Here is a 13,159-nt window from a genome sequence, read left to right as displayed (position 1 = left end):
GAGCGACAGCCTGGGAGAGACCACTAGAAAAGTGTTTTGTTATTTGAGCATCACTACATATTTCTGGGCAAACCAAAGACTGTGTTTGTGGCTGTGTGACATTTTGCTCCGGTCCTTAGCTGAGGTACTCAGGTGGGGCTGCATGTGGGTAGCACTGGCCCTCACCGCCTCACAGTCACAGCAGCAGACAGCAAGGAGAACACTCTGGGGTTTAAAAGTACCCAAAGCATCCTGGGTAATTAGCCATTACGGCGCTGTCACAGAGGGGTCTGCAGTCAATACAGAGATAATTTGGGCAATGGTGAATGACAGTGCTGTCCAGGCTTTTGGGATGATCAAGGACAGATCCAGCTGCAGCAGGCATCTGTCAGGCCCATGAATCACTATGGAGCCCGGGCTGGTGAGTGGAGCAGAGAGGCACAAATAAACATGTCCCCCTCTCTCCCCGCGCACACCGGGAAATGGCTATTAAAGGTCTGCCGTTACAGAGCAGCCAGTGGAAAAGGCTTGTTACCTTCAGTGGCAAATGAATGACATTGGGAATAAGGTGAGGAATAAAAGTCACGCCAAGGGGACATTTCTCACTGTTATTTCAGCCGCACTGCTAACACTCAAGAATGCTGCTGGCATGCAAAATTAGACTATGAAAAGCAAGATAGATATCATCACATAATGAGTCATTTGACTGAAAAAAAAACTCCCATTAAATGAAAATACATGTGTGAGGACCAATCAGATCGCTCATGGCCAAGGACGACGAGTTTATTAAGATGAAGAAAAGACACTATACAGGACATAATGCTGCCATAAATATCTTTTGTTACACACAGTAAAGCCGACAGTGTTTTAAGGCTTCATTTATTCACTCTCATTGAATGTGTCCTAAACATTAGCACCTTTACGCTATCCCAAACATTAGCACCTACTATATGCTTAGAAAATGTATTTATGCAACTTCCAGTTTCGTTTATAGATGCCATTTTGAGGACTTTGCCGTCAAAAGATACAATATTTTGTTTTGTTGACAGGAACATTCGTAATTTGTTCTCATTCTAAAGCACGTATAATACAAACTGCTGTGTATATTGCTTTATATCTGATTTGCTTTAGTTTAAGTCGACAAAAACACTCAATAAGATCAAAATGGCTCTTTTAGTGTAGGAGTAAATGCTTCATTCCTTAAGCCCTCGTCGTATAGCCTATAAACCCTGTACTTTATAACTACAACAAATTATAACATAAGCTTAATGGCATAAACCAAGCCAAAAATATTGTCAGTTATCATCCATTTCTGACCTCTAGAGGCAGAAAAGATATGATGGATATCTTCAGGCATTACTGTCTTGCAATGATATCATTTAATTACTTTACTTGTACTTACAAATACTTTCAAATTGTGATGCAACGAATTTCAAATTGACAGTTTTTCACTGTTGTCTGATCTGTTATAATATCTATTATATCTATATCATATCTGAAGTTGTGTTTTGTTTCATTCACATGTTTAACATACACAAATCCTGCATATAAAAGGTAGCTGTTAACTTGAAAACTACCTCTGCATGACATCACAAGGTGGAACAGAGCATTTTGAGCTTTGGAGATGTAGACAACTCAATAATGCAGTGTGAATAAAACAAAACCAGGTATGTTTTTGAGGAGCTAACAACATTCTGACATGGCTAAAAGCTCACAGGAGACTATTGTGTGTAATATAGGACCTTTAAAGATTTCTATTAATTTTCTTTTTTGTGTATTATGATGTGGAATAACCAGTCCTGCAATCAGAACATTTATAAACAGTACGCTAACTATGTCCTTTTTAATAACTACTTTACATTTCCTTGTTCTAAAATGTAGGCTTTGTCCTTTGTGCATAGTGTCTGTAAAGCCTTTGCAGTAGTTATTCTTGTAAAACAGTAATGCCATATTATTCTTAATCATAATCGCGCTGACCTTCAAATGCACAGGATCTAAAAGAGAACCCCCCTAGGCAGAGGTAATAATAGTGTGATTTACTTTGACTGTCCCAAATAATTCAAAGTTAATCACAAGTTTTGGATTTGGGACAAGGTTCTGATTCATCGCGCCGGGGAGCTGCTTATGGACTATATTTACTGTGATGTTTAAGGGAGCGATAATGCAGAGGCTGGTTTAGCTTCCAGGCCCTTCATACTCTTTGATTCTTCATTAGTGAGGGAGATCATTTGGCGTATCCACAGCAGTACGGGCATCTGGTTTGCATTTCTGTGAGATATAGTGTAGGTGCAGCATATTTAATCATGGCTGTGCAAGGAGACTCGGCTTGGGGACTTGGGCTTCTTCTTATCATGCTTTAATCAATAACTCCCTCACTATGTTAACACAAAGCTCCAGTCTCTGCATTAGAGCCAGGTGTCCTTGTCATGTGGTACTACGTGAGCTCAGAAGTAAACAGTATCATATTGTGACATTTTAAAGGTTCTATATTACACAAAATTTACTCTTGTGAGATTTAAAGTCGTGTAATAATGTTATTACCTTCTCAAAAACATACCTAGATTTGTGTTTTATTTCATTCACACATGTCTGAGTAACTCTTTATTATTATTTGGTCTACATCTCCATAGTTCAAAGTGCTCTGTTCCACCTAATGATGTCGTGTAGTGGTAGTTTTCAAGTTAGCAGCTACCTTTTACCTTTAGGGCCTGTTTACAGGAGAACATTTGTGGGTAAAACACCAAAATATTTTATCGTAAAAATATTTTAGCCGGTGATGGCGTTTTTGGGGCTTAAAAATGCAAAAAGCCGTAGCATTTCTATCTACACTGCCCAAGACGCAAAACTCTGCTCACATCGCGTACACATTTACGTCACATACATACAGTACACAGAAACAAACATGTTGGATGGCATGCATTCCCAATCGAATACCACACACTTTTGCATCACCGTATGCATGCAGATTTCCTCCCGAAAATGCTCATCTAAACGTGGAATAAGAAGTGAAGACACGACACCACTTTTGCGTCTTCTGTTCAGACCATCATCATATAAACGTAACTTAAGTTTCAGTAGGGATTGGCAATTCCAGGACTGAAATCATCCAAATGATTCTACTGAAGGTGTATGAACACAGTGGAGCACTTCCTGTATGAGTGTTTTCTGTCTGAGAGAAGAACTCATCCTAAATATGCTGGATTTGCGTGTTAAACGTGTGAATGAAACAAAACACAACTCCAGGTAAGTTTGCGATGAGGAAAAAACATTATAACAGATCAGAAAACAGTGTAATATAAGCCCTTTAAGTAGTAGACATTATAAGTACAATGAATACTACGAGATTTTACTACTACTACTACAACTACAGCAAGTATATTTTGCAAGCCTGTGTATTGTAGTTGTTTTACATCTGTGATTAGATTGCACAAAAATACAAATTATATATATTTTGACTTTTATAATTAGTCGGTAACTCAATACACACACACACATAAATGCCCTTAAATATTTTAGCAATAAAGTTAGTAATATTAAGAGTATAGTCCAATTAATACTACATGCTTTTATATCTACTGCTATATAGAAATACAGCTAGTACTGGGGCAGAACAATTTGGGAAAAATATCAACTTTTCTAATTGAATTTTAAAAAAAGTCTGAAATATGAACTGACGAACTTATACAAGAATTAGATTTTAGAACATAAAGTTTGTGCAGATCTAAACAACAGGCTTGGCAGTTTTTATGCAGAATATTTGTTGTTTGCGTAGGAAATGATGGTACTTTAGAAATTGCATCCTTAACATTTGCCAATTTAACTACTTCTATTTTACTACTACTACCCCTACGACTATTTTACTACTACTACTACTGCTACTACTATTACATATATATTCGGCAACTATGGTTAAACTTATGTATTGTAGTTGTGTTTGTATAAGTGTAGGGTTATGATAAAAATGTAATAGTGATCTGATTCCTGGGACAAAGTGCTCTTTCAGTGATATCGGATTCATCATATTGTAATAAAAAAACTCAGTCTTCTGTTTAATGCAGATCATTGTTCAAACTTATTTTTTCCCACCCTCTCCCCTCCCATTGGTCAGTCTCAGTCACACTGAATTGAATCAAACCAATCACAGGACTGTATGAACTTTTTACATTTTGCTATAGAAATAAAGTTAGTAAATATGAATTGTGATCAAATTAAATGTGTCCAGACTTGATAGAAATGTAAATAAATGTTGGAGTTTTTTATAATCCATTTCTAATTAAAGGGTCCATATTAGTATTTTCTGATTGATAACACTGTTTTCTCTTCAAAAACATACACAGAGTTGTCTTTTGTTTCATTCACACATCTTTAACTCACAAATCTTGTTCTTCTCTCACAGAAAACACTCTCTTCCACCTTGTGATGTCATGTTGTAATACAGAAAGTGTTTCACTGTGTTTTTAAACTCCATACACCTTCACTAGTGTCATTTGGATCATACCTGCCCTGGAATTGCCAATTTCTACTGAACAAAACTAAAAGGTAGGTGCTAACTTGAAAACTATCACTACATGACATGCTTTGTAGACAGACTAGGATTACTCACACATCTGTGAATGAAAAAAAACACAACAATGGGCAGGAGGTAACAGCATTATAACATGACTTAAAGCTCACAAGAATCCATTTTGTGTAACATAGAATCTTTAAGTGCCACACATACTTTCTTATATTATTCTATCCTGCACCGTGAGGTTATACTGAGCAGGTATCTGTCATTTTGTCTTATTTGTATTATCATTTGTGTAGCCTGTGTTTTGGTGATGCGCATTATGCATAGTGTTTGATTATTCCTTCTTATGACGTGTAATTCTGTTAACAAACTGTAAAGCGTCCATGATATAAAAAGCAGCTCGCAAATTCTTACCTTCCTTCAGCGTAATTACCACCATTTGTCTAAGAATGAAATTAACTTCATGATAGGCAGTGAAAGTACCGATCCATCACGTACAATGAATTCTGAGATCTCACCGTGACAGTCAATTAAAAAAGAAAGATAATCCGCACCTTGCTTTTAGTGCAACGCTCCTGTTTAATTTCACATATGCGCGATAAATACAAGCTATAATTCTACATCAGTTTGCTGTTTATCTACCTCTCTCATTTTGATCTGTGAGATGTGATTCTGCGTCTCCATTCAGGCAGGACGGCGCGCTACTTGTGACTGCTGTATGACCACATTTGAGTGTACCCTTGGGAGCTATTTCTCTGTATACATCTATAAAGGGAATTTGCGGAGACCAGAGTGAACATGCTACGGCGGTCATTTGGGGTGCATGGATATTTTCCTCTAAACTGCGCTTTAAATGCTACGTTTCTCCCCATTACTCCGCACCCAAGAACATTTAAATGCCCTTTAATTAGCGTGTCCTTCGTCTGTATCGATAGGCCACTGGTAATCACTCAGAGGACTAATGGCTCCTAATTGAATTGCTTTAAAGTGGAACACAATGCATCCAGTCATCACCAGCACAACAGCTTTTTGGGAGGGGGGCCAAATCGCTGGTGCTTCGTTTTACCGTTTCGCTAATCGAAGATACATATTTTCACAGCAGTGCTAAAGGAAGGCCCGGTGGTGTCAGATGATCTCGACGGAGCCCGGCGAGAGATGGGGGCGGTTGGCGGATCATCCAAATCTCAGTAGCTATTGATTTGATCTTTTCATATTGTCAAGGAGAAACCTAATCATAATAGAGCAACATAGCATGATATCTCCCTCAAAGGCCTGTTAACGGCCATTGCGTCTCATTATGCGCTGAGTTGCAGGCACACCTCCGCACCTATAAGGACGTCCTGTCATGTTATCAGAACGATCACGCACTCGTCCTCGCAAACATGGGGGCCGCGTTCTGAGAGGGACTACGAGTGGGCAGAGGAGACGAGAAGAATCCATGTATCTCTCTCCGCCGGGTCACCGATGCAATTATCCTAAATGTATTCATGGGTAGTTATAAAGATAGTTAAACTGACATTTCTTTAACGCCGAAGTAAGAGCTGCACCTTAACTTTGAAAAAGCTTTGTTGTAACGACACGAGGAGTTGTAATAAAAGGATGAAGGAATGAGTAGTTTAATATAGCCAGTACATGGGGAGATTTTATATAGAACTTAATGATCCTATTTCCCGTAGAGTGTCATTGGCATCACTGAAACTTTCTGTCCTAATTATGCACATCAGCCTGTCTGTTTCATATCTCCGCAGTCCCTCGTTATCCCTGAAGCCACCTCACAGTTTGCTCAGTGCTACATTAGTAAAATAGAGCCTTTGATTTGTCCTCAAGAGCATACACTTTGAGAAGAGGAGTCTGGAGCTTGTACGACGCAGTGGAGAGAAGTGTGAGGAGTATGGAGTATTAGCTTGGACGTGGCCTCGGGTGTTTCATATATTGACCGTGTGGCCCTTCAGATTTTAGGGAGAAACTCCACTTGAAGGCCACAAAAGGGATTTGATGCATCACAGACATAATAGGGGATATTTTGGTTTGCTTTTGGTATGAGAAGCGCTCTCTCCCCCTCTGGTTGTGGGAGAGGGAACTTGCCTGAGGGCATTTGTAAAAACAAAATACTTGACTTGACTGTGGAAACAATAAGTGCCCACACCCCCCACAGTTGTAATGATGCAGTGAAAACCAATTGCACAAAACCATGTGAGCCAGTTCCTCTCTCTGTCCGTACATGTAGTTCTGTGTAGCAGTAACCAGTGTTTCTGAAATCAGAGATCTGTCCGTGGGCTGCATTTGCATCAGGCTGTCTGCCTCTGGCTCACTGGGTGACATTATGTCGGTCTTATTAAAGCACTAGCCGTACCTCAGCTCTATAATTCAGCACAAAAATGACAGCAATAAGAAGCTGATCATGCCGGGTCAGTCTGTTTGAAAGCAGCTCCTGCCTCAGTCCGCCTTAATTAAAGCCACCCAGCGCTCCTTCATCTTTACATATTCTGCGCCGGGGACATTGATACTCATTATTTCTTAAGTCTAAACACCAAGACTGTGTCAAGAATGCATCCATCACCGGCTGGCGGCACGTAGTCAGCAGAAATATTTCCACTCTGTCAGCAAATTTGGCAATTTGCAATTTTCTCGCCGGGCTCCTGACATGTTTTTATGGAGGAAGATCAGTTTCAAATGCACAGATCATTAGGATGTGGCTTGTTAGTCGTATGTGCTCACCCTCCCTCTAATCACAGTAATTAACAGGGCCACATTAGAGAGCCACCTCCAGAAGCTGCACCCTTCATTTGCATGGTGGTGGTGGTGCTGCGGTGGATACAGCAGAGCAGCCCTGCTTCTCGGCCTATTCTCCCATTCATTATGTGCTAAAGCTTGAGTTATCCTCTCCTTGGTGCGGGGATGAATGTTATTAAAGGCATAGCTGTCTGACACAACTCTAATGAAAAATAGGATGTTTCTGAAGGTTATGTTACCAGCTAGCTCACAAATGCCTGCTTCATTTTTCCCTGCAGTCGCACAGGGCAGTGTAATTCCCACCTCTTGATAGATCTTTTCTCTTAAGTTTTTGTGGCTGTGGGCTGGAGACTCATCATAAACAGACCTTTATTATCTGTGTTTTTTCCTCTGCAGATGCTCCACAAAGGGCGACACTGGACTTTCTGCCACATGATACAATTGTGAAAAACTACATCCATGTGTTGAAGAGGGTCACTGCTACAGGGCTCTAATTTAGATCCACTGCCATTTTTATGCAAGGTATGAGACATCAGGGGTGCTTTTTTTTTTTTTTTTTTTTTTTTGCAAACATATGAATAAGTAATTAAATAATGAATTACTCTATAACACTATTTTGAAGTTACACTGGGCTGTCTCTATCCACTGTGATGACAAAACCAGTTTATTTATAGTTTTGAATGTACTTAAAATTTTGAGTTAGTTTGAAGTAGAAATTCTTAGACTTAGACAAACTTTATTGATCCACAAAAGAAATGATTTGCTCATACATCACAATAAATATAATTACAAAAGGACAAATAAGTGACAAATAAGGTATAAGTATTGTGTTCATGAAAAATGAAAAACATGTATAGTAAATGTATTTCAGCTATATAAGAGGTCGTATTTTTATATTTTTGTAACATTATTTATACACTATTATAACTAATCTAATGTAGTCCTGTGTTGTTATGTAAAAAGAGTCAAAAAATAGGGAAATTAATTTGTTAAGCATTGAGAATCACTTCCTTGTTCAAATAGGGCATGAGTAAACAAAAAAAAATGGAGAAGTATAGTAGCTGATATAAGACCAAAGCAAATTGCAGATGTTAAGAATTTAGTTTATTGATATTTTCAAATTAAACTGAAAATTTGTATGTATTTGTTTTCCATATTTTCCAATTTAACTAAATGAAACAGACTTGTTAGTGATTTTTCCTTGTTTGACAGAGAAGGATTGGTGTTAGGGTCAGGATTGCACTTTTCAGAGCTCAGTCCGAGGTGGTAGGTCATGCTGGTAGTGACCCGCCCCACCCACACAGCCGCTGCTCTCCCCTCCCCCTGCCCCCTCCTGCCCCCCTCCTGCCCCCGTCCTGCCCCGCTCTGGCCTGCCTGTCCCTAACAGCCCCATCAGAGTCGCAGGGATCACACGGGACGCCGCTGACAGCTCCAATTTGCCCCGTGTCTAAAGAAATAATACATTTAAAATAAAATAGAAAAAAGACTTGTTCTCACCAAAATCGCTTCGCCAGCTATAGATTCACATCTGCCTCTCTTGGTGTAAAGTAACTGAGTGCTGAAGGTGACATGAAGTTAAATTAAACCTAACAACATGCATCATCCTCTGGCACTATTGATTTCATATTAAAAATCAATATCAGGGATTTATTGTTCTATTATGTTCTAGAAGCAACACAAATGAGCGAGGCTGCCTTATTTAAAAAGAGAAAACACACCTTCATTTATTGGTATGCGGATAGTAATGTCTGTGTGGAATAAGATAAACCCCAAAATATTATTAAAAAGCAGATTTCTGTTTGTATAAAATAAAATAATTAAATAAAAGTTCACTGTAAATTAATACAATATTTCATATCAATTAAAACAAAGATAGAACTTCAAACAGAAAATTCACTGGCAAAAATATACTTTATGAATGATTTTTTTTACATGTAAAAGGTATGGCATGGCAAATACAACTAGATTTCTGTACGATCTTTGAAGGTAACAAATGTACCATACTAATGAATGTTTAAACATATTATAATAGTGTTATTTTACTTTTTCAGTGAGATTATTAGGCCTATAAATTATAAAATGTTTAAAAAAATGGGGTATTAGATATCATGAGCAATCATAAAAAATAATAATGTCATGTCTTTAGAAACATGAAATATAAAATATTTAAATTCTTGAAAGTATTTTTTATTTTTTGACAGTAATCTAAATTCACTGCAAAAATTATATACAGATACAGTGTATGTTTATTCGCTTCATCATCTAAATGAATCTAAAACAGTGATGTTCTTATATTAGCCAGGTGTTTGTTTCAATTTTGACAGTTTCTCCCTGCCATTCAAAAGTCAGATATTCAGGATGCTCTTGTGCAGATCTCCCTCCTCTTCCTCTCCCTGCGCTGTCTTCTGTCTAATCAAAGCAGAGCCCATAAACACAGATGTTTCAGGGTCAGCCAGCCGCACCTCGGACAATTGGTCACCACCTCTCACTGGGTGTAAATCAGCAAACCCTGGGTGTGTGGGCGTTCCCTCTGCCCAAATTAAAACAGCATTACTTACAAGCTAATTGCAGTACCAAGATGCATAATCTTTGGAAAGTTAGAGGTCATGGCCCATTTTAAACCAACATTTGTAGCATAATTTAACGCGGAGAATGTAATTTTGCACGTCTCTCACCTGTGGAGTGATTCAAAACATGCAACTGTTGTGGGTGATGTGGGTGCGGAGCCGGTTTGTTAGGGGATGTTTTCTGATGCGGCGTCTCTGCGTGTCAGATTATGCCACACATCCATTTGACTTTCATAAGCTGTTTACGCTCCAGAAATTGTGGCAATGGCTTCTCTCCTGTGCAAAAGGCTTTTACATATGTTGTGTGTCTCTTGAAAACTGTCCCAGTTATAGCTATCATTCTGTGGAAAAAAAGCAACAACACAAGCTCGAGGAGGTTACATGAGGCTTGTCATTTTGTAGTTTTTGTTAGTGATTTGCATCTTGTCTGGGATAAAGTGTATGCAGATAAAAGCATGGAGAATACAAGCCGCTTTTCTCAATATTGTGTATTCATTCGCCGTCCGCTTTCTCTATTTTAGATGTTACGTTGAAATTTCTAGGTTCATATCTGTTAAATTGTTTGTTTTTTATCCAAGAAAGAATTAAAGTACTGGAGATCCATATGTGATGAAATGTGGCTATAGAAAACCATCAGAGGTGAGATAAAATTAGTGTATGAAATAAAATATAAATAAATAAATACAGTTACAAATAAACACTGCAACATCTCCCAGATATAATTTTGTCATTAAGCTGCATTAGCAACATAAAGTCATTTGTTCAACTGTGATTTTATTCGTACTTCAAAATTGGAGATTTGCATTGTGATTTGGCAATTGACAAAATTCCTGTATTTGATATCAATATTTGTCTAAAGTTTTTCTGCAACTTTTTACACAGCATTAGACTTAAGCATGGCGCTGTGTTGTACTGACGGTTTAGACAGGAATATTCAGGGACTTTTCATACATGACTGGTGCATAGGCTATAATACACCCACACACAAAAATCAGAAAACATATGCGTAGCCTTTACACATGTGTTTTGGGTTTTGCTCAAAGCCTGCTCTAATGTGTTTAATTTGTACAGCATTGCTTACACATGGGCTCTTATTAGTGGGTGCAGGTCTGGTCTCAGGATCTGTGGCACTATCCTTTAGGGATGGCCTCTCTTTGGGAGCAGGGGAGTGCATGTGAAAAAAAAAAAAAAAAAAAGCAGCATGACTCCTGTTCAAAGCGCAGACGACTCCTGACTGGATTAACATTTATTGACCGTTGGAGCTTTTCTCTCCTTTCCCCTGCCGTCTTTTTATTTCTCTTTCTTTTTTAGCTCCAGGACAAAGATTCAAACTTAATTGCAATGGCTGTTCCACCAACTGATCACCAATGTGCCAACAAAAGCTTCCCTAATAGGCGCTTCATTAAGGATAAGAAAGTCTCTATTACAAAACAAATTAAGCATGCTCTGATCTTAACCTATAGGTCGAACGGCATTACAGCAAAGTTTAAGCTGTTAGACGCCTGAAAAACTTATTACGGGTTAGCGCTGAGGTAGCAGTTTGGTATTGATTTTACGATAGCTAGGTATGATGATTTATGGAGTGCTTGTGTCAGTATAACAAGCTGAAGGACACACAATATCATCTCCAACATCATTAAAATTCAGAGGTCTCCAGAGCTGGCTCATCAAGTACTGTTCGCCACCTTGGAAGATCACACAGGCACAAAGCTACACAGAGAGAAAGACCAGGTAGTACATGCATCCGCTCAACCTTTTAAACAGCCCTATCTCCCACCCAGACATAGTACACTACACTACAATACAATACAAAGACACACTAGTTTAAGTTAAGTTGCGTTGTGCAGTTGTTGTTTTTTTCACTCTTAAATGTTTATATTGTGATTTGTGCATTAGCTTGGTTAATGCTTATATCAGTTGTACAGGCGGCAGTTCAAAAGGTCTAGGCTCAACACAATCAGCTCCACTGGCTCTGAACAGCAGTTATGGAGAGCATCAGTCACGCGGCCAGTATGTGTGGTACACTAGAGCCCCCACTAGGCACAAAGCGGTAATGCGTCCTGCCCGCCTCGCCATCATGTCTGGATAAGAACTTGTCTCAGTGTTCATGATAAACGAGACAGCGCTTTCTTATTTGTTGTTTTATTTAATACACTGAATATTATTCTCAGCATTTGTCTGATCTGATTAGGCCTTAAATGAAAATAAATCTAGTGCCAGTATAATGTAGTTCAAATTCCAACTTGCATATTGTGAATAAATCAGCCTCATGTTTGTTTTGATAGCTTTTTTCAATACTTTTGCAACAGAAGTCTTTTTTGTCTGTCCAAACCTAAATTCAGACCTTTATCTTAAGCTCTGATTTTGAGCTAATACTGTCTTACAAACTTTGTATTTAGGCCTATATAAAAATTGTAAAAAAAAAAAAGTAATAATAATAATAATACAAAATAGATAAAATAAAATATACTGTAATAATAATAATAATAATAAAAAAAAAAAAATAATAATAATAATAATAATAATAGTAACTAGTAGTAGTAGTAGTAGTAGTAGTAGTAGTGTCATTATTATTATTATTATTATTATTATTATTATAAGCTGAAACTAGTCAATATATCTGTCTGATCTGTTTTTGCACAAACATACTATACTTGTACAAAATATTTTATGTTGTCCTGATTTGTTAAAGTTTCATATTGTATCCATAATTATATAATGCCATATTTTTTCAATCCTAAATTGAAGTTTTTATATTTGTTGACTTGTAGTGATGTGTATAAAAGCTAACTATATAACAATATTTACTGTACTGTGTTAGTGAAGTAGATTTTCTATATGTGTTACAAATTATTTTATATTATTTAGGCATTTCTGGATATGAAAAATAGGTACAATTTGTGCTAATGAACTAAATTATAATTCTAGAAACTGTTTACTTTTCAGATTTCAGATCCTACCTCCACCCCAACAAGGAGACGTGATACTACCATGGGAGGTGCTGTTGTCCAGGTCGGCCTGTGAGATGCAGGTGAAGCTCCAGATTCCTGCAGACCTTCCTCACACCCCCCCTGCTGGATGCCAGATTCTCTCCATCATCTCCTCCAACCGTGAGGTCTAAGCGCCGGGGCAGGGCGTGTGGGCGACTGTGCTGGGTGCTGGCAGCGTGCTCCGTCTGCTTGTGAGTAATGTGAGTACAGACATGAACAAACCCCATCCCTCCCTACCCTCCTCCGCTGTCCTGTACCCCTCTTATCTCCCCTTAAAATCTACAGGCTCCTGCTGTGACTTGGCGCACCCCACTGGACAGCTGCAGAGTTAGAGGAGAGGAGACGGTGCCAAGCTCGGAGCAGGGGAGCCGTAAAGGTGT

The 13,159-nt window shown here is 38.4% G+C and overlaps 1 long non-coding RNA gene across 1 annotated transcript in view; it reads left to right on the top strand.

Annotated features, from left to right (window-relative positions):
* The window catches only part of LOC129409675 (uncharacterized), a 51,384-nt gene extending 38,525 nt beyond the window's left edge, over positions 1–12,859 (top strand). The window contains exons 2-3 of the long non-coding RNA XR_008632521.1: positions 7,619–7,744; positions 12,736–12,859. This is a non-coding gene — a long non-coding RNA (uncharacterized LOC129409675). The remainder of the gene's footprint in view (positions 1–7,618; positions 7,745–12,735) is intronic.
* The last annotated feature ends 300 nt before the right edge of the window (positions 12,860–13,159 follow it).

This window comes from Boleophthalmus pectinirostris, unplaced genomic scaffold (genome assembly GCF_026225935.1).
Source record: "Boleophthalmus pectinirostris isolate CB_2022bp ecotype Guang Dong unplaced genomic scaffold, ASM2622593v1 HiC_scaffold_1, whole genome shotgun sequence".
Lineage (NCBI taxonomy): Eukaryota > Metazoa > Chordata > Actinopteri > Gobiiformes > Gobiidae > Boleophthalmus > Boleophthalmus pectinirostris.
Note: the sequence above shows the minus strand (reverse complement) of the source record. Positions and strands in the feature narration are given on the sequence as shown.